This window comes from Macaca fascicularis, chromosome 8 (assembly GCF_037993035.2).
Source record: "Macaca fascicularis isolate 582-1 chromosome 8, T2T-MFA8v1.1".
Lineage (NCBI taxonomy): Eukaryota > Metazoa > Chordata > Mammalia > Primates > Cercopithecidae > Macaca > Macaca fascicularis.
In genome coordinates this window covers 62,643,892-62,667,671 of record NC_088382.1, presented here as the reverse complement: position 1 = coordinate 62,667,671, position 23,780 = coordinate 62,643,892, and the positions used below count along the sequence as shown (strand labels likewise).

Here is a 23,780-nt window from a genome sequence, read left to right as displayed (position 1 = left end):
ACGGAGTCTTGCTCTGTCGCCCAGGCTGGGGTGCAGTGGCCAGATCTCAGCTCACTGCAAGCTCCGCCTCCCGGGTTTACGCCATTCTCCTGCCTCAGCCTCCTTAGTAGCTGGGACTACAGGCGCCCGCCACCTCGCCCGGCTAGTTTTTTGTATTTTTTTAGTAGAGACGGGGTTTCACCGTGTTAGCCAGGATGGTCTCGATCTCCTGACCTCGTGATCCGCCCGTCTCGGCCTCCCAAAGTGCTAGGATTACAGGCTTGAGCCACCGCGCCCGGCTTTTTTTTTTTTTTTTTTTTGAGACGGAGTCTTGCTCTGTCACCCACGCTGGAGCACAGTGGTGTGATCACGGCTCACTACAACCTCCAACTCCCTGGTTCAAAGAATTCTTCTGCCTTGAGTCTCCCAAGTAGCTTAGATTACAGGCACGTACCACCATGCCCAACTAATTTTTGTATTTTTAGTAGAGACAGAGTTTCACCATGTTGGCCAGGATGGTCTTGATCTCCTGACTTCATGATCTACCTGTCTTGGCCTCCCAAAGTGCCGGGATTACAGGCGTGAGCCACTGCACCTGGCCTCATAACTTCTTAATAAAGTCTAGCTGAACCTCCTTCCAGAAAACCTGTCATTTTCAGTTCATTTCTTGGAGATATTGAATTTTTTTTTAAAAAAAACTTCTTAAAACAGGAGTATAAAATTTCTCTTGAGAGCCTTAAATATGGTAGGGAAAATACAAGCATTTCACACAAGTATCTCTTTGGTCAGCTTCCAGAACTCTGGGAGTAGAAAAAAATGAAAGGAAAGGAGAGAAAAAGCCTATAACACGAATGTAAATGGTAAGAAAGATGTAAACTTTAAAGATATTTTATGGCAATTCTTTTTACAAAATGTTTTAAACGTAACTAGATGTTTGTACTAAAATACATACAAGCACTTTATACATTTCAAAAACTACTGGAGTTAGATTTTTCAAAAAGTATTGATGGCTATTGTATAATTTCTGTAGGGACCATACAAATGTCAGAGCTACAGTATATTTTACATGCAATTTTTCATTCTAACCTATAGAGCAATGTGAGGTAGCTAAAGTAGATACTGCCAACACAACTTCAAAATGAGGACCTTGAATTTATAGACGTTAATTGATTTTCCAAATCCAAATGAGGTCCCAGATTTTCCAACTCCTAAATGCAGCCAACTTACGATGTATGTCTATAAACTATATACACATATTTTAAAAATTAAGGCACATGTGAGAATGATATGAGTTCAAATTAATCTATAATAATCATACAAACACATGGAAAGCTTTGCGTGTAGATTAGGATTTTTCTGAAGAGCTTATTTCAAGGGAGGGGTGACATCTATTGACAGAAAAAGATTGAGCAGGATTGTGAGGATTTTTAGAAATTTAGTCTTGTTTCTCAAAGCCATTCCTTGTATTAGAATTCCCCCTAGAACTTATGAAAAAATGAAGAGCCCTGAGCCCTGCCAGTGGTGAAGTGTATTTGACACTCAGAGTAGATAATTTTTTAACACCCCATTGCTCTATAAGTTTCAGTAACAATGGAATAACAATAATAATAATACCTAGAAAAGAAATTGACAGCAAAATTTTTTAATCGAAACTTTAATCAAGGCAGTCAAAAATTTAAAAGTTAAAAAAAAAAAAAAGCCACACCAGTATTTCAAAACCGAAAAGAAAAAATCTATACTACTTGATAGTTTTGAGATCTGCCTAGGAGTTTTAACTTTGATGCCTTGTTAATAAGTCATTTTATGCAAACAATTGTCCAGCAACTAATAAGCGAATTTCAATAAGATAAACATCTACAAGATATAATGTTTCTACTAAATCATACTGATGATAGTGTTTTACTTCTTGATTTTTAATTTTAAATGAATAAACAGTGAAACTGGATAAATTTGAATTTTAAAGATATTTAAGTTTTGTAAAGTATTTCACATATGAACTAAATTTTGTACTTAGTAAGTGGTTCCACAGAATGACAGAATGAGATGTTAAAATGGGATGGAGTCAAAAACCCATGACTACCTTAAATAGAAGGGACAGAATAGTGACTGTTGGAGAGAATTTGTGGATGCAAATAGGTTTGCAGATTTCAGGGCAGAAGAGGAAGTTTTTTCCTCATGGCTTCTATTTCCTCAATGTTGTAGGAGGTGAGATTATTTACCAAGGAGAGAACTGGGAAGCGGTGGGAATTAGGGATTTAAGAATAGTGCAGACGATCTGATGGAGAGTAGGAAGAGTGAACTACTAGGGAAACAACACAGAAAGCTTAGGCAGAATTGGAACCCACATTTCCAGACATTCAGTTCAGTGGTCCTTTTAATAAATCATACTGAAAAGGAATGACTGTTGGGAAAAGTATATTGCATGAATGGATAGCAGGTAGGGTTGATTAAAACAAAGGGATCATTTGAGGAAGAAGGCAAAAAACCAAATGGTGTTATTAAAATAAATAGACTTCAGAGAATCGGAAAAAAAACATTCATTTTATATGATAAACAGAGAACTCATTTTAAGTTACAAAAGACTAATGGTACGTTTTTCAAAAATATGTAGTCTGGAAAGTGTAGAAAAATGTACGTATAGACAGGAAAAATCACTTAGAATTTGATTTTGTACTTACTTAAAAAGCTTTATTAGACTTCGTTAGACACATTTTTATCATATTGCTCATATATAAAAATGAAAATACAAGCAAATTACATTGGTAAAGGTATTTCTAAAATTTCATCACTTTTGAAATATTACTTCCAACTCAGAGGTTGTCTGGGTTTTTCCACAGAATTTATCCTTTGCAGCACTGAAATCACTGGCAACAAGCATTTCCTTACAGAATCCACAAAAGAACTAAAGCTGTGGTGCTAGGTGTCTAAGCTGTCTTTGGGAATGTTGTACAACACATCTTATTCATCACTTCTCTCACCATTATAGTTAGGATTTTTTTCCAATCTGGTGTTTTTGATGTCCTACAGTAAGCACAGGAAATGGATGGCATTGGTTGACAAGCCTGGAGGACCACTATCTATCCACTGTTAAATGGACCCAGATTTCACAGATGTTAAAATATGAAAAATAGTAAAATATAGTAGCTTGCTAATTTGTTTTCCTTTGTCTTTAAATATTTTTTGGTTGGGCAGAGTGGCTCATGCCTGTAATCCCAACACTTTGGGAGGCTGAGGTGAAAGGACAGCCTGAACCCAGGAGTTTGAGACCAGCCTGGGCAACATGGTGAAACTCTGTCTCTACAAAAATCACAAAAATTAGCCAGGTGTGGGGGTGGGCATCTGTAGTTACAGCTATTAGGGACAGTGAGGTGGAAGGATTGCTTGAGCCTGGGAGGTTGAGCCATGGGTGTGCCACTGCATTACAGCCTGGGTGAGATAGTGAGACCCTATCTCAAAACAGATAAATAAATAAATACATATTTTTACAAATTTTTAAGACTAGGGTCTCACTTTGTTGCCTAGGATGGAGTGCAGTGGTGTGGTCATGGCTCACTGTAGCCTCAAACTTCTTGGCTCAAGCAATCCTCCCACCTTAACCTCTCAAGTAGCTCGGACTAGAGGAGTGCGCCACCACACCTAGCTATATTTTTACTTTTTTTTTTTTTTTTGGAAACAGAGTGTCACTCTGTCACTCAGGCTGGAGTGCAGTGGTGCAATCTTGGCTTACTGCAAGCTCTGCCTCCTGGGTTTACGCCATTCTCCTGCCTCAGCCTCCCAAGTAGCGGGGACTACAGGCACCTGCCACCACGCCTGGCTAATTTATTTTTTGTACTTTTAGTAGAGACAGGGTTTCACTGTGTTAGCCAGGATGGTCTCGATCTCCTAACCTCGGGATTCGCCCGCCTCGGCCTCCAAAAGTGCTGGGATTATAGACGCGAGTCACCAAGCCCGGCCTATATTTTTACTTTTATTTTATTTTTATAAAGACAGGGTTTCACTGTGTTGTCCAGGCTGGTCTCAAACTCCTGGCCTCAAGTGATTCTCATACCTCAGCCTACCAAAGTGCTGAGATTACAGGTGTGAGCCACCATGCCAGGCCTGTCTTTAAATATTCTTCTAAAATAAAATATTAATGGCTGCATAGTATTTCATTAAAAAATGTACCACACTTTGGCCCTGAATTCTGAGAAGGGGTTGATTTTGTCCCTCTGGGAACATCACAAAATGTCCAGAGGCATTTTTGATTGTCATAACTGGGGTGTTACTGGCATCTAGTGGGCAGAAGCCGAGGAGGTTCAACATCCTAAAATGTACAGGACAGCCCCTTATAACAAAGAATTAACTGGGAGATATGAGACTGAGGAACTCTGTAGCCTATTGCTAGACATTTTTTCTTGTTTTTGAGGCAGGGTCTCACCCTGTTGCCCAGGCTGGAATGCAGTAGTGCAATCTCAGCTCACTGCAACCTTGCCTCCCAGGCTCAAGCAATCTTCCCACCTCAGCTGGAACTACAGGCATATGCCACCACACACCTGGCAATTTTTTTTTTTTTTTTTGTATTCTCGATAGAGATGGGGTTTTGCCACATTGTCCAGGCAGGTTTAGAACTCCTGAACTCAGGGCTATCCACCTGCTTTGGCCTCTCCAAGTGCTGGGATTACAGGTGCAAACTGGGAGCCACCTCGCCCAGCCAACTTTTTTTTTTTTTTTTTTACAACTCCTGCAGCACCAGCACCAAATTAAGGGGTAGCATAGGCTATGCATAGGATATAGGATTACCCTGTGCAATTGGATTACCTGGGTTCAAATCCTGGCCCTGACATTTACTAATTTAAGAACACGAACTAGAAGAAAGTACTTTGCATTAGTAACTTAACTGCTCCATGCCTTATTTCCCCATCTGTAAAATCAGAGAAAATTTACAGAAACTGCACAGGGCTGTTAAGACAACTAAACAGGTTGATAAATGTAAAACCCATGTCTGGCATCTAAAGATAAGTGTTTCATGAACTTCAGTTAGGTCATGCTTTTTAAAAACTACATTTATTGGCCAGGCACGGTGGCTTACGCCTGTAATCCCAGCACTTTGGGAGGCCAAGGCGGGCAGATCACCTGAGATCGGGAGTTCGAGACCAGCCTAACCAACATGGAGAAACCCCATCTCTACTAAAAATACAAAATTAGCTGGGCATGGTGGCGTATGCCTGTAATCCCAGCTACAGGATGGTGCAGGAAAATCACTTGGACCCGGGAGGCGGAGGTTGCAGTGAGCTGAGATCGCGCCATTGCACCCCAGCCTGGGCAACAAGACTGAAACTCCATCTCAAAAAAACAAAAACAAACAAACAAAACATTTATTTTTATAAACACTGTTGAGGCACTGGCAGAAATAGGAAGGCATACAGAAAAGTCAGGAACAAAGAATCTCAAGGTTTGGGGCCTAAATCATTGAATCTAATGTCTCTGAAACCATTAGATGGTAGTAAAATCAATTTAGTGTATAAGACTAGCAAGAGGAATAAAAAAGAGTAGAAGGTATCAGAGTATATCACAAGCAGCAAGTACTTTTTCCTGTATGTGTATACCAGGTCACAATGTGAACCTGTATTTCTTAATGTGGATCACAGTAAAAGTTAGAAAGTCACCACCTGAAGTCTAACCACTACTTGACATTTGAATCAGTTCTGTATCTGTGTCTACATGACTGATTAATTTCTGACTTAAGGCATTTTATAAACAGTGCCAGCTCTATTTTTGGGCATTGTGCTAGGCAGCTCTTCAAAATAATGAAAGACAAGAACCTAATAAAATATGACACAAAACGGTATCATCTCTTTCAATCTGAAAAATGACTACAAATGTTTTGTCTTAATCTATTGGTTTAAATCTTTCAGGAAATTCAGCATTCTAGAAGTGTTTTCTTGACTATGTTGCTGCAGCACTGGAAACAGTGTTGCTTATGAGCTCATCAAGTCATCACTAGTTTTGAAGATGTTCATTCCTAAGTTAGCCATCACCATTATTACCAGTAATATGTGTGAGTACCCACAGACCAGCTGAGGAGGGCAGCTTTCAGGTCTGTAAACAGTACTGAAAACATGAACTTAATTATCATAGTGCCAGCAGCCTCTAAATAGTACAAAATCATATACACCAAATTAGTTATGGTTTTAAAAACAAAGTCCAAAATAGTACATCTTTTTAACCTTTTTAAAAATGAACAATAATTGTGACTCATACTTTGAATAAAGCCAAATTATCTGAATTGTGGTTGCTGGTTATTTGAATATCACCTAAAAGAAAATTAGGGTAATGACACTAAATTGTTTGAGAAATATTTAATACATGTGCTGAATGCCTCCGGCAGAGTTGACAAAATTAAGATGTGTACAATGATCTTCCCAATAAACTGAATGTACTTTGGTAAATAATTAATATCATATAAATTTGTTACTGCAATTATATTTATTTATTTATTTATTTGAGATGGAGTTTCACTCTTGTTGCCCAGGCTGGAATGCAATGGTGCGATCTCGGCTCACTGCAGCCTCTGTCTCCTGGGTTCAAGTGATTCTCCTGTCTCAGCCTACCGAGTAGCTGGAATTACAGGCATGTGCCACTAGCTAATTTTGTATTTTTAGTAGAGATGGGGTTTCTCCATGTTGTTCAGGCTGGTCTCGAACTCCTGACCTCAGGTGATCTACCCGCCTCAGCCTCCCAAAGTGTTGGGATTACAGGCGTGAGGCGTGAGCCACGCACTGAGCCTGCAATTATTATTATTATTATTATTATTTTATTTTTTGGAGATAGAGTCTCATTCTGTCTACCAGGTTGGAGTGCAGTGGCATGATCTTGGCTCACGGCAACCTCTGTATCCAGGTTCAATCGATCCTCCCATCTCAGCCTCCTGAGTAGCTGGGACTACCGGTGGGTGCCACCATGCCTGCCTAAGTTTTGTATTTTTAGTAGAGACAGGGTTCCATCATGTTGTCCAGGTTGTTCTCAAACTCCTGAGCTCAAGCAATCCGCCCACCTCACCTGGGATTACAGGCGTGAGCCACTGCACCCTTCCTTTGCTACTGCAATTGCTTTGAATGGTCCCCTTTACAAGCCTATGAGATATCTGACGGCAGGAATTTTCTGCAGTAACTTTCTAGTCAACCATCAATATAAATAATTCCTGACTGCCAAGCTCTCCATAAAGTTCCAGCAATTTAAAAATTAATAATGCATAGTTCTTAATCTTAAGAGTTTCACAGACTAAGAGGGGAGAAAAAAATTTACGGTTGTAAGATACAGAGCAAAGCTAATAGAAGGGTAGAGACTCTAGAAGTTAGAAACTGCTAACATCCAAGCTGTATTTTTTTTTTTTTTTTGAGACGGAGTTTCGCTCTTTTTGCCCAGGCTGGAGTGCAATGGCGCGATCTCAGCTCACCGCAACCTCCGCCTCCTGGGTTCAAGCGATTCTCCTGCCTCAGCCTCCCAAGTAGCTGGGATTACAGGCATGCACCACCATGCCTGGCTAATTTTGTACTTTCAGTAGAGACAGGGTTTCTCCATGTTGGTCAGGCTGCTCTCGAACTCCCGACCTCAGGTGATCTGCCCACCTTGGCCTCCCAAAGTGCTGGGATTACAGGCGTGAGCCACTGCGCCCAGTCCCAAACTGTATTTCAAGGGATGACTTTGAAAGGTGAACAAGTGGGGAAGAACATTCCTGGATGAGGAAACTCATATAGAGCACGTATACAGGGGAGAAAAGTGCTGGCAGATAAGCTGGAGAGATGGGTTGGTACCTCATCATGGAGAGACTTTCATGCTAGGTTAAGTTGTTTACCCATGCCCAGGGTCGGGCATGGTGGCTCACACCTGTAATCCCAGCACTTTGGCAGGCCGAGACGGGTGTATCACAAGGTCAGGAGATTGAGACTATCCTGCCTAACACGGTGAAACCCCATCTCTCCTAAAAATACAAAAAATTAGCCAGGTGTGGTGGCAGGTGCCTGTAGTCCCAGCTACTTGGGAGGCTGAGGCAGGAGAGTGGCGTCAACCTGGGAGATGGAGCTTGCAGCGAGCCGAGATCGCACCACTGTACTCCAGCCTCCGTGACAGAGCCAGACTCCGTCAGAAAAAAAAAAAAAAAAGTTTAAATTGTATCTAGTATATAAAACAAGACCAATGAAAGTTGTTAGGCGGGAAGAGAAGTGATTAGACTGGTCCTGGATGGAGTAAATAATGGACACTGATAGGAGGTCAATTAAGGTATAAATTGAGGGCCTGAACAAGTTGTGGGTTACTGTCAAATGTTTGTTCAGTGCATACCATTGTATACCAGGTATAGTACATCTTTTAAAAAGGACCTTATAGTCAGCAGGTTAGATGATACTGAAAGATACAATGTGAGAATCTAAAGAAATTCCAAGCATGTGGCCAGGTGCTGTGGCTCACTCCTGTAATCCCAGCACTTTGGGGAAGGCTGAGGCAGATGGATCCCTTGAGATCAGGAGTTTGAGACCAGCCTGGTCAACATGGTGAAACCCCATCTACTAAAAGTACAAAAAGTAGCCAGGAGTGGTGGCGAATGCCTGTAATCCCAGCTACTAGGGAGGCTGAGACAAGAGAATAGTTTGAACCTGGGAGGTGGAGGGTGCAGTGAGTAGAAATCGTGTCACTGCACTCCAGCTTGGACAACAGAGTGAGACTCTGTCTCAAAATAAACAAACAAACAGACAAGCATGGTGGGGAATGACTCCCAGAGTAGGTGATATTGAAGTTGAGAACTGAAGGAAAAATAAGATTTTAAAGATCTGAACTAATTTGAAGTACTTAGGGTATTTATTGTACATCCTGTATAATCCCTCCATACTCCTAAAGAAAACCATTTTCTTTTGCCCTCACTGTAAATCTACTGAAGCATCTAAAATAGTTATTAAATTTAAAAAAAAATAATGTGATGAAGCCAGAATTAGGTTTCTCTCTTCTGTTCTCCCACAGCACATTATCTTTGCATCATTCGCACACCATTATAATTACTTGAAAATTTGGAAGAGATCCAAAGAATGGACAGATATTTAGGGGCGCCAGGAAGGAGACAGCACAAAAGGGAAGGAGTATAAAGTTCAATAATTTAAAATGGCAAATGCTTTAGAAAGTTCAAATAAAATCTCAGTACTGTAATTTACTGTAATTTGGAGGTCCTTGTTAATGATATGTTTGCAAGTTAAAGTAAGAAATGCACAGTAGGCCAAAAATGAGATTGGACTTCCTATCAGAAAGCTTGGTTGAGAAGTGATGCTACAGAATTTTGTTTGTTCTTTTTTTTTCTCTTTAAATTAAGGAAGGGAGAATAGAGAGTGTCTAATAGGCAAGGAAAGTAACTTGTCACGACTTATTACCATGGATACATGTATTAGTAACTTATAAACAGTATTTCCTCTAGATATTTGCACATATATAATAGAATTAATGTTAGTACATTTTCACTTATCCCTAGGAAAGAATTACTGATGCATACAAACTCTAAACATTTACACTGGAGGTGTATAAGGTATGAACCAGTCATTTCTGGTAATTTATTGGGATTAAGAGGGAAGGTTAGGACTGAATTAATTCATTTTCCAAAGAAAAAAGTCAGACAACATTTATTATTTACCAGATTATCACTGGCATATTTCAGCAATTTTTTTTATTTTTATTTTTTTTGAGAAAGGGCAACACTCTGTTGCCCAGGCTAAGAGTGCGGTGGTGCCATGATGGTTCACTGCAGCCTCGACCTCCTGGGCTCAACTGATCCTCCCACCTCAGCTTTCTGAGTAACTAGGACTACAGGTGCGCACCACCACGCCCAGCTAATTTTTGTATTTTTTTAATACAGAAGGGGGTTTCACAATGTTTCCCAGGCTGGTCTCGAACTCCTGGGCTCAAGCAATCCTCCTGCCTCGGCCTCCCAAAGTTCTAGGATTACAGGTGTGAGCCACTGCACCAAGCTCCAGCAAGATTTTTACATTCTAAATTGGGTTATATTTGTAATAATGAATGTCACTAATAAGAGGAAGTGCAAGTACCAATATGTTCTTTACAGGCCTCATACTGTTGTTTTTCTTTTCTTTTTGTTTTCATTCTTGGTCATACTGCTGTTTTTCTTAGCCAATTTCTGGCCAAACTCCTCCTAACCACTTATTTTATGTATGCTGATTACTATGCTGTACTACTAAATTCGGCTCTTGTCTTGCCAGTTCACACCTTCCCCTAAGGCATAATAACCATTATACTGCTTAATTTTCGCTTTTCTGCTCTATCTTGCTGGGGTGGTGTAATAAAATTCCAGCTTAACCGAGTAAGTAAAATGGCTTGCCAATGATGATAAGGACCAGATTTGTTTGGATATGTAGCAGCACAAATTTAAAAGTAAATAAATAAAACAAGCCCATCTCAATCCTAACTTCCAGACACTGGTCAGGGTGATTGAAAACTGAAATTGTTCATGCTAACCAACGTTTTACAGTTTCCACCTAACATTTTGTTCAGTTTGGTGCCTTCTTGTGCCTCTTATTTTTACAAACACAACTCAGAAGCCCTGATAACTTTAGAGAAGGCACATCCAAGTTTTTACTCATTCCAGATATTCCTGGATATAGCAGGAATTTGAAAACTATTATGTAATTATTCTACCTGTAACATCTGCTCATCAGATTTTAATATTCAAGCCTTGTGGCTTCAAGTCATTGCCTGTGACTGATCATCTTTACAAATGCAAGAGTCCCCTGAAACTGTCTCCCACCCATTAGGGTGCTCATACTAACAGCTAACCCACTAGACCCCACTACAAGATTCAGTATTTGTAAAGCTGAAAACGTGGTTGTGGCGTTTACATTTTCATTCCGATCGGCCTAGCCTTCGCTCTCTTCTCTCTTGGATGTTTTCTTGCCTTACCTGGTCTGAGAAAAAAATGTGCCGCCTAACCCTTGCAGAGTTAACACGGGGACGCTTGCCAGATGCGTGCAGTCCCGGCGGTCCGGATACGCGGGGAGGTGGCGGCAGGAACGCCTGGGCCAGGCGCTGGTACGTTATCCCGTTACAGATGTTGGCCTAGTCCGCAGGTTGCCCCTGGAGAGGCGACGGCGACACCAGGCCCTCGACTGGCTCCGCTCCTCCGCGACAGGCTGAGGGAGACAAGCTCTCTTTCGCCTGGGGACGATCCAAAGTTTGGTGGGTCGGCCTTAGTCAGGGCCTACTCGCTGTCGCAAAGAAGGTCAAACTCACCTTGGGAAAGTACACGCCGGGACGGCAGCTAGCACCATAACAGGCACCACCAGCGGCGTCTCCCAGGGTCAGCCCAGGACAGCCAACAAGCCCCGCCGCCCGAGAGCCGGAGGCGGGGCCGCCCCCTTCCCGGCAGGCTGCCGACTTCCGGACCTGCGTAGACGCCTATCTGCGCCTCCAGGCGCGCCCCTCCCCCGGCAGGCCGTTTCCCGGCATGCTCCGCGGAGGAAGAGACGGAGTCGACAATAACAAACCAAGCCGCGGCGGTGTCCGCGGCCCTGCCGAGCCCTCGGCGTTGCCTCAGGGTCCCCCAGTCGCCTGGGCCCCTCGGCTCTGACAGGCCGTGGCCCTCTGTCCCCCGGCCCCAGACCCAGAGCCGAGGGGCCTGCCCGCGTCCTTCTCCGCCCGGACCCCTCCCTCCTGCCTAGAGTTCGGGGCCGCGGCGGGCGGGCGCCCGGGACGCCGGCGGTTGTGTCGGCTTAGCGGTGCCGAATGGGCGGTTGGTAGCCGCCGCCGAGGACTAGGCGGCGGCGGAAGATGGTGCCGGGGGTCGCTGGCTCTGCTGCTGCCGCCGGCGAAGGAGGAGGCGCTGCCGGGTAAGTGTCGCCGCCGCCCGCGTCCCCTTCCCCCATCTGGCACAGCGGTCGCGCGGCGGGCCCTGGCACGGTGGGCCGGGGTCGCGGGGTCCAGGGTTCCGGCCGGCCCGAGCCCGGCCCACGCGCAGGTGTGTGCACCCGAGGGCCCCGGCGCCTCCCGCCCCGGCAGGTGTTGCCCACTGGCCGCCTTCCCGGCGCAAGAGCCCCTTTGGAGACAAAAGCGGTTCGAATCGATGCTCCACCAGGCTGCGGGGGGTGTGGGTCGGGCTCTCTCGTTGCGGGGCTGCCAGCGGCTTTCTCGGACGGAGCCTTGGGATCCCTCTCTCTGCGCTGCCGGTCAGCACCCGGCCTAGTTGCCGGAGTGGCCAAGGGCGAGGGACGTCCGAACCTCCCGAGACACATCCTGACTTGTGCTCATCGCTGCCAGGGATCAGCCCTTAATTCTGTGTTGGACTCGAGAAACGGGAGAGTGGAGTTTGGCCGAGGCCGAACGAAGCTCACCGAGTGGGAGGAACGGAGAGATGATGTCTTTGTCCCGACCCCAGAGTGCGAGGATCGGTATAAAGTTACTCCTAGGAATGACTCAGCCTGCGCCCGCCCCACGGATAGATTTGAGATGGGCGTGCACGCGGATTTTACAGCTTCCTTGGTAGAAACAAAAATACAGTAACCAACAGTAGAAATGGCAGCTTCTGAATGGAATATCTCTATAGTTTCTTCCACCGCCTGGTGGATGTGCTGTGTTTACTGTTTATGGTTTCGTAATCTAGTCTTTTCCATCATGACTCTTTGAAGTGTGGTCATACCTTGAAGTAGTGTAGACCTGGGTGCCAAAGAAGACTCATGTGCTCACTGTTGATAAAGAGTCACGTTACTACGAGACATTCAGCCAGATGGGAATGTTCTCAAGTCTGCTGCAAACATTTAAAGTGTACCTATTTGCTAACCATTTTACTGTGTAGTTTCTTAGATTTTTATGTTTTGATGAAGCTTTTATGATTTAAACGTAGGTTTGGACAGTTAGCAATTTAGGAAGACATTTAAATAGATTTAATTGTGTGTTTAATCAAGAATGTTATTACATTTTGGTAGACGATAAAAAAGAGGGTCCTTCCACTTCTGATCAGATAAAACTCTGAGAAGCCAAAGGACTACTGAGGGAGGTGGCTGATTTTATTTTTTGGATTATTGGATCTATAAGCAGACCATTGCTAGGAATGTGAAAATATGTTCGCTTTTTATATTTGTTGTAACAGAATATAGCCCTAATGAAGATATTTTGTCAATAACATTCCTGTCATGTCTTTTAATGTTTGTGATTGTGTTCAAAACAACCTGGATAAAGTTTTATGCCAGGGATGCTTTAGGCACATAATGCTTATGTGTAGAAACCTCTGTTGATGGAAAGTGGATATTGATGGAGTTCATGTTTTTAAAGTAATGTTATTTGGTCTATTTTGAACTTTTTATGGTAATCAAGATATGATTATTTATGTACCTAATCCTTTATATGTTATTGGACGACAGGGAAGACAATGAAGCGGTACTTTCGTCCCTGAGTTTTCTTTTAGCTCTTGCTGCCAAACACAAGATCAGGATGCATGGCAGATTTACTCTTAGCAAATCAAGTTCATAAAGGCAGAGGACACAAGACTTTTGTTTTCGAAATTTTGAACCTAAATTTTGATTGTTAGCCTGAGAAAAGTTTTTAGACTCTATTTAAGATTAACTTAAAAATTTTAATCATGCATTCAGCAAATATTTGAGTACCTACATGCTTTACTTTGCAGATGTGTATGTCTTATGAATATCTTTTTAAAAGAATGGCTGATAAAATGTTCTCATTCAAGTAATGATATTTTCTAACTCCGGTTACACTTTTCTTTTGTAGTAATACTGGCCTAAGTCACTTAGGTGAAAATCTAGCAATCCCTTTCAGCACACTTTCACGATTCTTTTATTATCTTTTTACCACTGTGGGGTTTTTGAACTAGTTGCATGAGGAACATAAAAATGTTTAAGTAATTATTCTTGAGTAGAGACGGGGTTTTACCATGTTGGCCAGGCTGGTCTTGAACTCCTGACCTCAGGTTATCTGCCTGCCTTGGACTCCCAAAGCCCGGCCACTGATTGACTTTTGAATAAAGGCCCAAGAGAAGTAAGGGGTGTAAGTGTGTGACTCTCTTGAAAGGAATTTTGGTGGAAGAAACAGTAAGTGGAACGGCTCTGATATACATGGCATATACAAAGAAAAATGAAGTTACTGAGGCTGGGCTAGTATGAGAGAGGGGATAGAATTGGAAGATTGGGGGACTCTGCATATCCAGGTTTGGAAGTCATGGTAAGGAAACTAATGTACTGTAATTCAGCATGTGCAAAGGCCTACAGGTGAATTCAAGTAAACCCAGCATGGCTGGAAAGCAGTTGAAGCCAAATTCATCTCATTTATTCCTGAAATGCTAATTGAACCCCTGCAGCGTACTCTTTTAGCTTCAGCAATGCAACAGTGAACAAGAAATACGTATATGTCTATATATATTTATTTATAGGAAATGGGCAACCACTGGAAATTTTAATGGATGTAAATGACAAATGCAGATTACTTTGAGAATGTAGAATAGATAAAAGACTAGCCAAGCAGATTGAATAGTGCTAGGTTGATGAGTTTTTGCTTAACTCACATAGGTAAAAGGATGTAAAGATTACTTGTCTCTGATTCTTTAATTTATTATGGACCAAATCAGCTTAATTTGACTGTAAACTGTACCCCCATTGTTTCAGGGCCTGAGAGGATGGCATTTCTTTCCATCCCTTTGTAAAGTTCCGGTTCTGTTGGATTACTTTTTGTAAATGCAGTACTTGAGTGGCTCCAAGTACCCTCTTTCCTGGGTTAATTTGTTTCTGCTTTCATAGCTGTTCAGTGAGTGCTTTGAGGATTGTGGAATAACAATCCTCGCCCATTTTTTTTTTCATCCATGATTTTTTTCCACCCGTGATTTTGCCTTTTGAATTCTCATATTTTATTGGCTTGTAATTGTGCTAGGAGATGAAAATAATTGTGATCCATTTCCTTTTTTTGTCACTGATTTGAGACTGTTCACTCATGTTTTCCTTCACATTCCACACATTATACTTGTTCAGTAACTGTTCAGCATACCTGTTGAAATATTAATTCACTGCCATATTATTATTATAGTAATATAATGGCTTTTAGTAATTGTTTTACTGCAAATGCCAGATTTGGGCAGGCTGGTTTAATATTGTTATATGTTTATAGATAATCTTGGTTTAATAGAATGCAGCTAATTCTACATTTTCTTTTTTTCTCCATCTTCCCTGTGTTATATAATTCTATATTTGATATATAGATAATTTTGGTTTTACTGTTAGATTCCATTATGAAATAAAACACACAACTAGAAAATTTTCACTAAAATCATGCATTTTATGTAGTTTTTATAAATGACAGGGACACCAAAATGTGTAATGCATTCATATGTAGTGATACAGAAAGAGTTCTGTTATTTTATGCAGTTCAAGCAAAGTCCATAGTAGTATGTAGGGTGTTACCTCATTTTTATAAAACCATATTGCCTGAGTATACACATATACTTCCTTTACACCTAGGGAAAAAAACTTAAGGGTGTACTCCAAAGTATTTTTCATTTTTGTTTCAAACGTATTCCTGTTCTGCTATTTTTACCTCGTTTGCTGTCTTTGGGCACTACCTTTATAAATGTTCGCTTCATTCTTTTGGTGAAGTTGCTTGTCTAGTTTATAGACAAGGCATATATTTAGGAAGTCTGAACTTTTATGAAAAAGGTTTTCTTTCAGGGAAATGTTAGGAAAATGCCTGACCTACTCATCTTTCATTCTTTTTCTTTTTCTTGGCAGAGAAGGGGTAGGATCAGATTAGAATACATCTGATTTGGGGAGACTGATGCCCAGTTTTCAGTCCCTGGACAACCTAGACACTCCATTTGTGGAGGACATTATCTCCATTGATGCAGTAGCCCATGACCCCTCAATGAGGGAGAATTGCTAATAATTGCAGTTTACAGAACTAGAGATCAGGCAAAATTATTTCCAATCATCTTTTCTCTCTGAAGGTTTTAGTCCACTTTAGGGTTATCTAAGTCTCATGTGTTCTATTCAGCTGGAAAGCATCTTGAAGATATTTGTATTTCAGGCACCTAGCAGTGTCTGGCTTATGTTAGATGCCCCCAAAATAGTGGATGAATAATGAATGTGTCCAGTTTTGAAGGTCAGAGATTGTCATTGGGGTGTCCCCTGTCACCTTCTCATATAAAGAAGCAAATACTGTTTTTTTGTTTGTTTTCGTTTTTTTAGGCAGAGTCTTACTTTGTCCCCCAGGCAGGAGTGCAATGGTGTGATCTAGGCTCACTACAACCACTGCTTCCTGGGCTCAGGTCATCCTCCCACCTCAGCCTCCCAGTAGGTGGGATTACAGGCACGCACTACCACTGCTGACTAATTTTTGCATTCTTGTAGAGGCGGGGTTTCAGCATGTTGCCCAAGCTTGAACTCCTGGCCTGAAGTGAGCCACCCACCTCGGCCTCCCAAAGTGCTAGGATTACAGGCATGAGCCACCGTGTCCAGCCTAATTCTAAGTTTTGACTGTATTAGAATAGTTGACAATAAGGCTGGGATAATTGACTATCATCGTGGTGGTAATCTCTCAAGAGAAAATTGTAAATTAATATCCAGTTGATAAGTTGGATAGATTTTAATGAGTATGTGAGATACTTTCTGGTTCTTTTCCTCAAATATGGGTATATATGGATTCAGTTGTTATCCCTGTACATCTGGAAACAAATGCACTGGGGTCAGTATATTTTTATTTTTATTTTTTAAGATGGAGTTTCACTCTTGTTGCCCAGGCTGGAGTGCAGTGATGCAATCTCAGCTCACCACAACCTCCGACTCCCGGGTTCAAGCGATTCCCCTGCCTCAGCTTCCTGAGTAGCTGGGATTACAGGCATGCGCTGCCACACTCAGATAATTTTGTGTTTTTAGGAGAGATGGGGTTTCTCCATGTTGGTCAGGCTGGTCTCAAACTCCCGACCTCAGGTGATCCGCCCACCTCGGCCTCCCAAAGTGCTGGGTGGCATGAGCCACCGCACCCTGTTGGATCAATGTTTTTTTAAATACACCTCTCTTCTCCCTTTCATTTATAGCTGACTGTATCCACTGTATCCCAGGAGGATTTAGGAGGAACAGATGTCCTCATAATGAGAGATAGGTTTTTCCCCCCCAGATAAGAGAATTCCTGCTATCTTATATTAACTACTTAAGAGTTCTGTAAATTCAGAGAAGGGAGAAAGAATACTGTAGGCCACCTGTGATAAGGGAAGACTTCCCAAAAGTGGTAATAGGACAATACTTGGACTTTTATTTGTTTTTTGTTTTTTGTTTTTTGTTTTTGTTTTTGTTTTGAGACGGAGTCTCATTCTGTCGCCCAGGCTGGAGTGCAGTGGGGCGATCTCTGGGTTTACGTCATTCTCTCGCCTCAGCCTCCCGAGTGACTGGGACTACAGGCGCCCGCCACCACGCCCGGCAAATTTTTTTGTATTTTTAGTAGAGACGGTGTTTCACTGTGTTAACCAGGATGGTCTCGGTCTCCTGACATCGTGATCCACACCCCTTCAGCCTCCCAAAGTGCTGGGATTACAGGCCTGAGCCACGGCACCCAGCAATACTTGGACTTCTAAAGATGAGTAAAATTCAGATAAGCAAAGATGGGGGTATTTTACCTGGCAGGAGTATGTAAAGTGAGGGTATAGGTTTGTCATTTAAGGGAATAGTTGATGATACTGCTACAAAAATAAACTGGGGTTAATTATGAAGTTCTTGAGTGCTGGAGTTTAATTAAAGTCATAATTGCCACCATTTTTAAAGCTGTTAGTATATTACTAGCACTGTAAAGGAGTCTGAAGTACATTATTGCTATCCTTCTCATCTCTCTGAAAGGTATTGTTGCAATTTGTAGATTGTTAACTGATGTGTAGAGGTTACCTGAGCTTCAGTGAGATAGATGGTATTCAAATACAAGTAAATTTTGTTCCTAAGTCTGCCATTTTTTATTGTTAATCTAGCCTATGTCAAGTTGGCAAATTCACATGCTAAGAGGGGTGGGCAGATAGTGCAGTTAAGTGAAACTGAGTACTGAACCAGAGGTGACAAGGAGAGTGTAGCTGTAAAGGAACCACAGATTTGTGCCCTGCTATAGGCAACAGCAAGGTGCTAGGGAAGATATTTGAGGGAAGCAGCCTGACTACCTTGGCTGTAACTGTTAGGGAGTATTTAGGAAGGATTTAAGCAGGATAGAGATTTAAAGGCAGAGAGAAGAAGTTGCAGGCTCCTAAGTATGGGTTATGTCATTGGAAAATGAGGGGTTGGATTAGAAAGGAAAAAATGGGTAGGACTTGGACAGAAATAACTGAAGCCTGGTCTATTGTCACTTTGGAAAGTTTGTTAAAAAAAAAAAAAAAAAAGAAAGAAAAGAAAAATAAATGAAGTCTGGGGCAGTAGTAGAATGATAGTTTATTGACAATGAATAAATTAGGAATAGATGTAAAGGAAAAGCACCGAATTTAAATTTAGACATGTTGAGTTTGGGGTAACAGTAGGATTTCCAGTTGGAAATATGTAGCATTGGTTACTGCTAGTTCTGAACTCAGAACAGAGATCTGAATCAGTTAACAACAGTAACTGATGTTTATATTTCACTTTATGGTTTGCATAACTTCCATATATGTGTAGATTATTCATTAGATTGTGACCACAACCATGTGAGACAGGTACTTTTTCCTTTTTGTAAGCAAATGAAAAAACTTGTTAGGTGAAGTCAATCCAGGTCACATCGGGCCAGGACTTGAATACAATTCTTTTGATTCCAAATCTCATGTTCTTTTCACAGTTCTATTCTCCCTCTTCTGTCTACATAAAGCTAACAGTTGGGGCGTGGTGACTCATGCCTGTATTCCCAGAACTTCCAGAGGCCGAGGTTGACAGATCACTTGAGGTCAGGAGTTTGAGACCAGCCTGGCCAGCATGGTGAAACCCTGTCTCTACTAAAAATAAAAAAAAAAATTAGCTGGGTGTGGTGGGGTGCCTATAATCCCAGCTACTTTGGAGGCTGAGGAGAGAGAATCTCTTGAACCTGGGAGACGGAGGCTGCAATGAGCTGAGATCGTGCCTCTGCACCCAGTCCCTGGGTGACTGAGTGAAAGTCTCTAAAAAAAAAAAAAGAAAAAAGAAAACAAAAGAAAACAGTTGGAAAACTAAACATGAATGACCATTTAGGGAAGGCTAGATTTAGAATGGGAGTGGGGGCCGGGCGCCGTGGCTCAAACCTGTAATCCCAGCACTTTGGGAGGCCGAGACGGGCGGATTATGAGGTCAGGAGATCGGGACCATCCTGGCTAACACCGTGAAACCCCGTCTCTACTAAAAAATACAAAAAACTAGCCGGGCGAGGTAGCGGGCGCCTGTAGTCCCAGCTACTCAGAAGGCTGAGGCAGGAGAATGGCGTGAACCTGGGAGGCGGAGCTTGCAGTGAGCTGAGATCCGGCCCACTGCACTCCAGCCTGGGTGACAGAGCGAGACTCCCTCTCAAAAAAAAAAAAAACAAAAAACAAGAATGGGAGTAGGGCAGAACTCCCCTAGGACCTCAGATTGGGACTGAAATGGGGAAAGCAGGTGGGAATCTTTGTCTTGCTCTCTTGGTAGGACTAACTCTTCTGGGGCAACAAATTCAGGTTCTTTATTTCTTTGTAATGTGTAGGGTGTCTTTTTTTTTTTTTAATGGATATAAGTTTTTTCCCATCTAATCATAAATGTGATTTTTAAAGAAAGTGGCAGAAAGTAAAAGTCGGCATCCAGAGATAGCCAGTGTTAAAAAGATTACTATTAAATTGATCCAGACTTTTTAAGTGTTTGTATATACATATGTTCTCCTCTGCATTAGTTGTAAAAATAAAATTCACAAACAGAATCACATAATATACACTATAAATTTTTCTTACTGATCAATATGTATAGATCGAAGCAAACATTTTTAAATGTCTAAAATTTGACACCTTATAGGGTTGGGTCATAATTTATTATTTTTTTAGAGAGAGGATCTTGCTGGGTCACCTAGCTCCTAGGCTCAAGCAAACCGTATCCACCTGCCTCAACCACCTGAGCAGCTAGGACTATAGGCATAATGTATTTAACCAACCTCCATTGATAGTTTTTAAATTTATCATTTTTAAAAGTAATGGTATAATGAAAATCATTGCATATATATATACCTTTGTACACTTGTCTCATTCTTTGCTTCCAGTACATTCCCAGAAGTAGAATTGCTGGTTTGTACATTCTGAATTTTGATACGTAGTGGCAGATTAAATTTCCTTAAAAGTTGTACCAGTTTATGTTTTTGTCAGAAATGTTCCAGTGGACCCACTGTTAATCTTGTCAACACTTAGCACTTATTTTAATCATCGGTAGTAACCTGAAGGGTAAAAAGTGGTACCTTGTTGATGTTTTAGTTCTCGTTAGTGAATATGTACCTCCAGATAGTTTATTTTTCTTCATGTTATGGATAGCCATTTGTCATAATACCATTGCATGAAAAGTTGATCCTTTCTCCCCAATTTGAACTCTCGCTGTTATTGTGTAGATATACCTGTGTATGTATGCAAATACAAAGATCAATTTGGATCTGTTCAGTTTCATGCATTATGTTTATTAATGTACCATGATTCCTACTAACTTGTTAACTACCGTGTGAGTTATGAGTATGTTTGACATGCTTTGACAATTGTTCTCTCATACGAAGTCTCAGTATATATGGTAGGCAGTTTATAGTAATTCTTAGCGTGCAGAAACTAAAGACTGTTTAAGCAGAGGGTCAAATAATTTAAGAAAATGTTGTTTCAGTTGTTGAGTTACTAACCTGTTACTTTTAATTTAGAATTGGCTTATGTTAACTTGTATAGTATTAAGTATGGTTTCATTTTATAAAAGTTAAGAAAGGACTTTATATAAAATGAGCATCAGGTCAAATTTTAGGAAATCATGACTATTTGGTGAAAAGTAATACTTATGTACTAGGCTTATATTTATATAAGGCTTATAAAGTTACTTTATAATCCCTTGAATAGCAGTTGATTTCTATGCTTCTACCTTACTTAACAATTACATGCAATAACTTTAGTTCTAGATCATGGAGATTCACCTACTTACAGGATTTAATGGATTTTACATAAATTAGGGGGACATGTACATAATAAGCATTCCCAAAGTTGTAAGTTAATAAAAGAATTAGCTTCTTTTAATGTTTGTTTTCTTAAAAGAAATCATTGGTTTATTAAGTTTATCCTCTTAAGTTTTTAGTAATGTGATCAGTGAGGGTAAACTGTCAGTTCCTAGTTGGAACTTGATTTTACATATCCTTTTATGTTTTTTAAATTTTTTTATGTTTTAATGTCACCTTTGTGTGAATTCTTGTCCATTCTTTCTCAGTCTAACTTTTGCATACCTCTCTTCATGTTATTATTATTGAACTTTTTGGAAGGCAGGTAATGTGCTATTGATTATTCTTCGGCACTAGCACACAATAAATTTCTTAAAATTAGTATTTGTTCAGTGTGTTAGACTCATGTTTAATATATGATTCGAGTATTTATAGAAGATCAGAAGAATAATCTAGTGTACCCTTTTATGTTTTAAGATGAGGAAACTGAGATTCAGAGAAATTGGTTAACTCCTCAAAACCACAGGAGTGCAGATGTGAAGCTACGGCTAAAAACCAGACCTCTTATTTCTGCCTAAGTATTTTTTATTTCAGGGTGACCAAATATGTATTTGGTTACTAATGTCCCTTTTTGCTGAATGTTTTTAACAATTGTGACGTACAAAGGAGAGAATTCAGCTTCATGGGATCATTTTGATAGCATATAGAAGTATGTAACGTAAAGTATGCAGTCTAGTGAATAGATAGAGACAGTGTTCCTTTGGATTCTCTTTGAGCAACTTTCTGATTTTACAGTTTTGGTTGCTGTAGTCCTTATCCATGGTTTTGACCTCAAACATTTATTGACTCTTTACTATCCCTAGGTAGTATATTAGGCATTGAGGTATAATATGTCATGACCAATTTTTTTTTTAGCCATTTGCAGTACAGCTTGAGCGATGTAAGTTATTTGGCAAGTGGCAAAAAAGTGTAGCAGGGCATTTATTTATGTTCTGAATACCAACACTTGTTTGAATAGTTTGAAATATGGGCTGTCATTACTTCCGGAACAAGACCACTGACAGCCAGTACATTAAGGAAGACTTTACGACAGAATATTTGTGAGTTCTTGGTTACAAAATGGAAGCTGTGGAATGACATGAGTAGAGGCATGAAAATCCATTTATCCATTCACCTCATTTCAGGAGATGAACCTAAATGGTGTGGAGCTTCATGTAGGGGCCCAATTAAAGGAAATAGTGGAGTGTCAGTCTAAGGAACTTATACTTGAGTAGAAGTTATGAAGCATTTTTGGTTTGGGGAGAAATAAAAACATTAAAAGAATCTTAAGATTATGTAGTTGGTGGTGTCATCTGAGATGGAATCCGCAGCTAGTAGGTGCTCAGATAGGTAATTGTTAGAGCCCGGTATGCAGTAGGAAGCTCTGAATTAGATAGCTTAATGGGAATAAAGTGGAAGAGAGGATACGCATACTTAGTAACTGTTTATGTGGAACCAAAGAGTACTTATTTATGTATGATGTTAAAACATATTAAACCAAGTTGATTACTTTTTTTTTCTTTTAATATGAGATACTGGGAACACATTGGCTGATACAGAAACTGCTGAAAATTAACTACCTGCATGCGGTCTCTCTCTGTTACTAAGTTACTATTTGGATTCTGCCTTGTCACTTGCTTAGAGTACTGCTAGTAGAACCCCAAGAGTACATTTGCTTATGAAACCCTGTTTATTACACAGATGCTTTTGAGTGCTTTGTGTTATGTCATAGAGTTACTTCCTGTCCCTAGAGAACATTTTTGGATTATTTACTGTGGTTTCTTTTTTCTGCAACAGCCATAGGAGGTAGGTATGATATATATCCCCATTTACAGATTAGAGAATGAAAATTTAGACAGACGTGTATTTGATGAAGAAAGTTGTTTTATTGTTTTATCTACATTTTTTATTTTTCTTTACTTTTCTTTTTTTTTTTTTTTTTTTTCTTGAGATGGAGTCTCACTCTGCCAACCAGCTGGAGTGTAGTGGCATGATCTCGGCTCACTGCAACCTCCACCTTCTGGGTTCAAGTGATCCTTCTGCCTCAGCCTCCTGATAGCTGAGATTACAGGCGAGAGCGACCACACTCAGCTAATTTTTGTATTTTCAGTAGAGATGGGGTTTCACCATGTTGGCCAGGTGGGTCTCGAACTCCTGACCTCAAGTGAACCTGCCTCAACCTCCCAAAGTGCTGGAATTACAGGTATGAACCACTGTGCCTGGCCTGTTTTTTTATCTACATTTCTTTTCCTCATAATAAAGCCATGCAGCTCATGAATCTTCTGGAGAAGATTCATTCAATAGAATTTTATAACTTTGACTTAGATTACACAAATTGGTCTTTATACAGGTCATATGATATTTCTTTTAATAAGAGAATTTTGGCTGGGCGCGGTGGCTCAAGCCTGTAATCCCAGCACTTTGGGAGGCCGAGACGGGCGGATCACGAGTTCAGGAGATCGAGACCATCCTGGCTAACACGGTGAAACCCCGTCTCTACTAAAATACAAAAAAAATTAGCCGGGCGAGGTGGCGGGCGCCTGTACTCCCAGCTACTCGGGAGGCTGAGGCAGGAGAATGGCGTGAACCCGGGAGGCGGGGCTTGCAGTGAGCTGAGATCCGGCCACTGCACTCCAGCCTGG

At 41.1% G+C, this 23,780-nt stretch overlaps 1 protein-coding gene across 4 annotated transcripts in view; it reads left to right on the top strand.

The window, feature by feature from the left end:
• Positions 1-11,473: 11,473 nt before the first annotated feature.
• Positions 11,474-23,780, top strand: part of RB1CC1 (RB1 inducible coiled-coil 1) — a 97,058-nt gene continuing 84,751 nt past the window's right edge. For all 4 annotated transcript variants that reach the window (XM_073998813.1, XM_005563310.4, XM_005563309.4 and 1 more), the window contains exon 1: positions 11,474-11,834. The gene's annotated coding sequence lies outside the window, so the exon portion shown is untranslated. The remainder of the gene's footprint in view (positions 11,835-23,780) is intronic.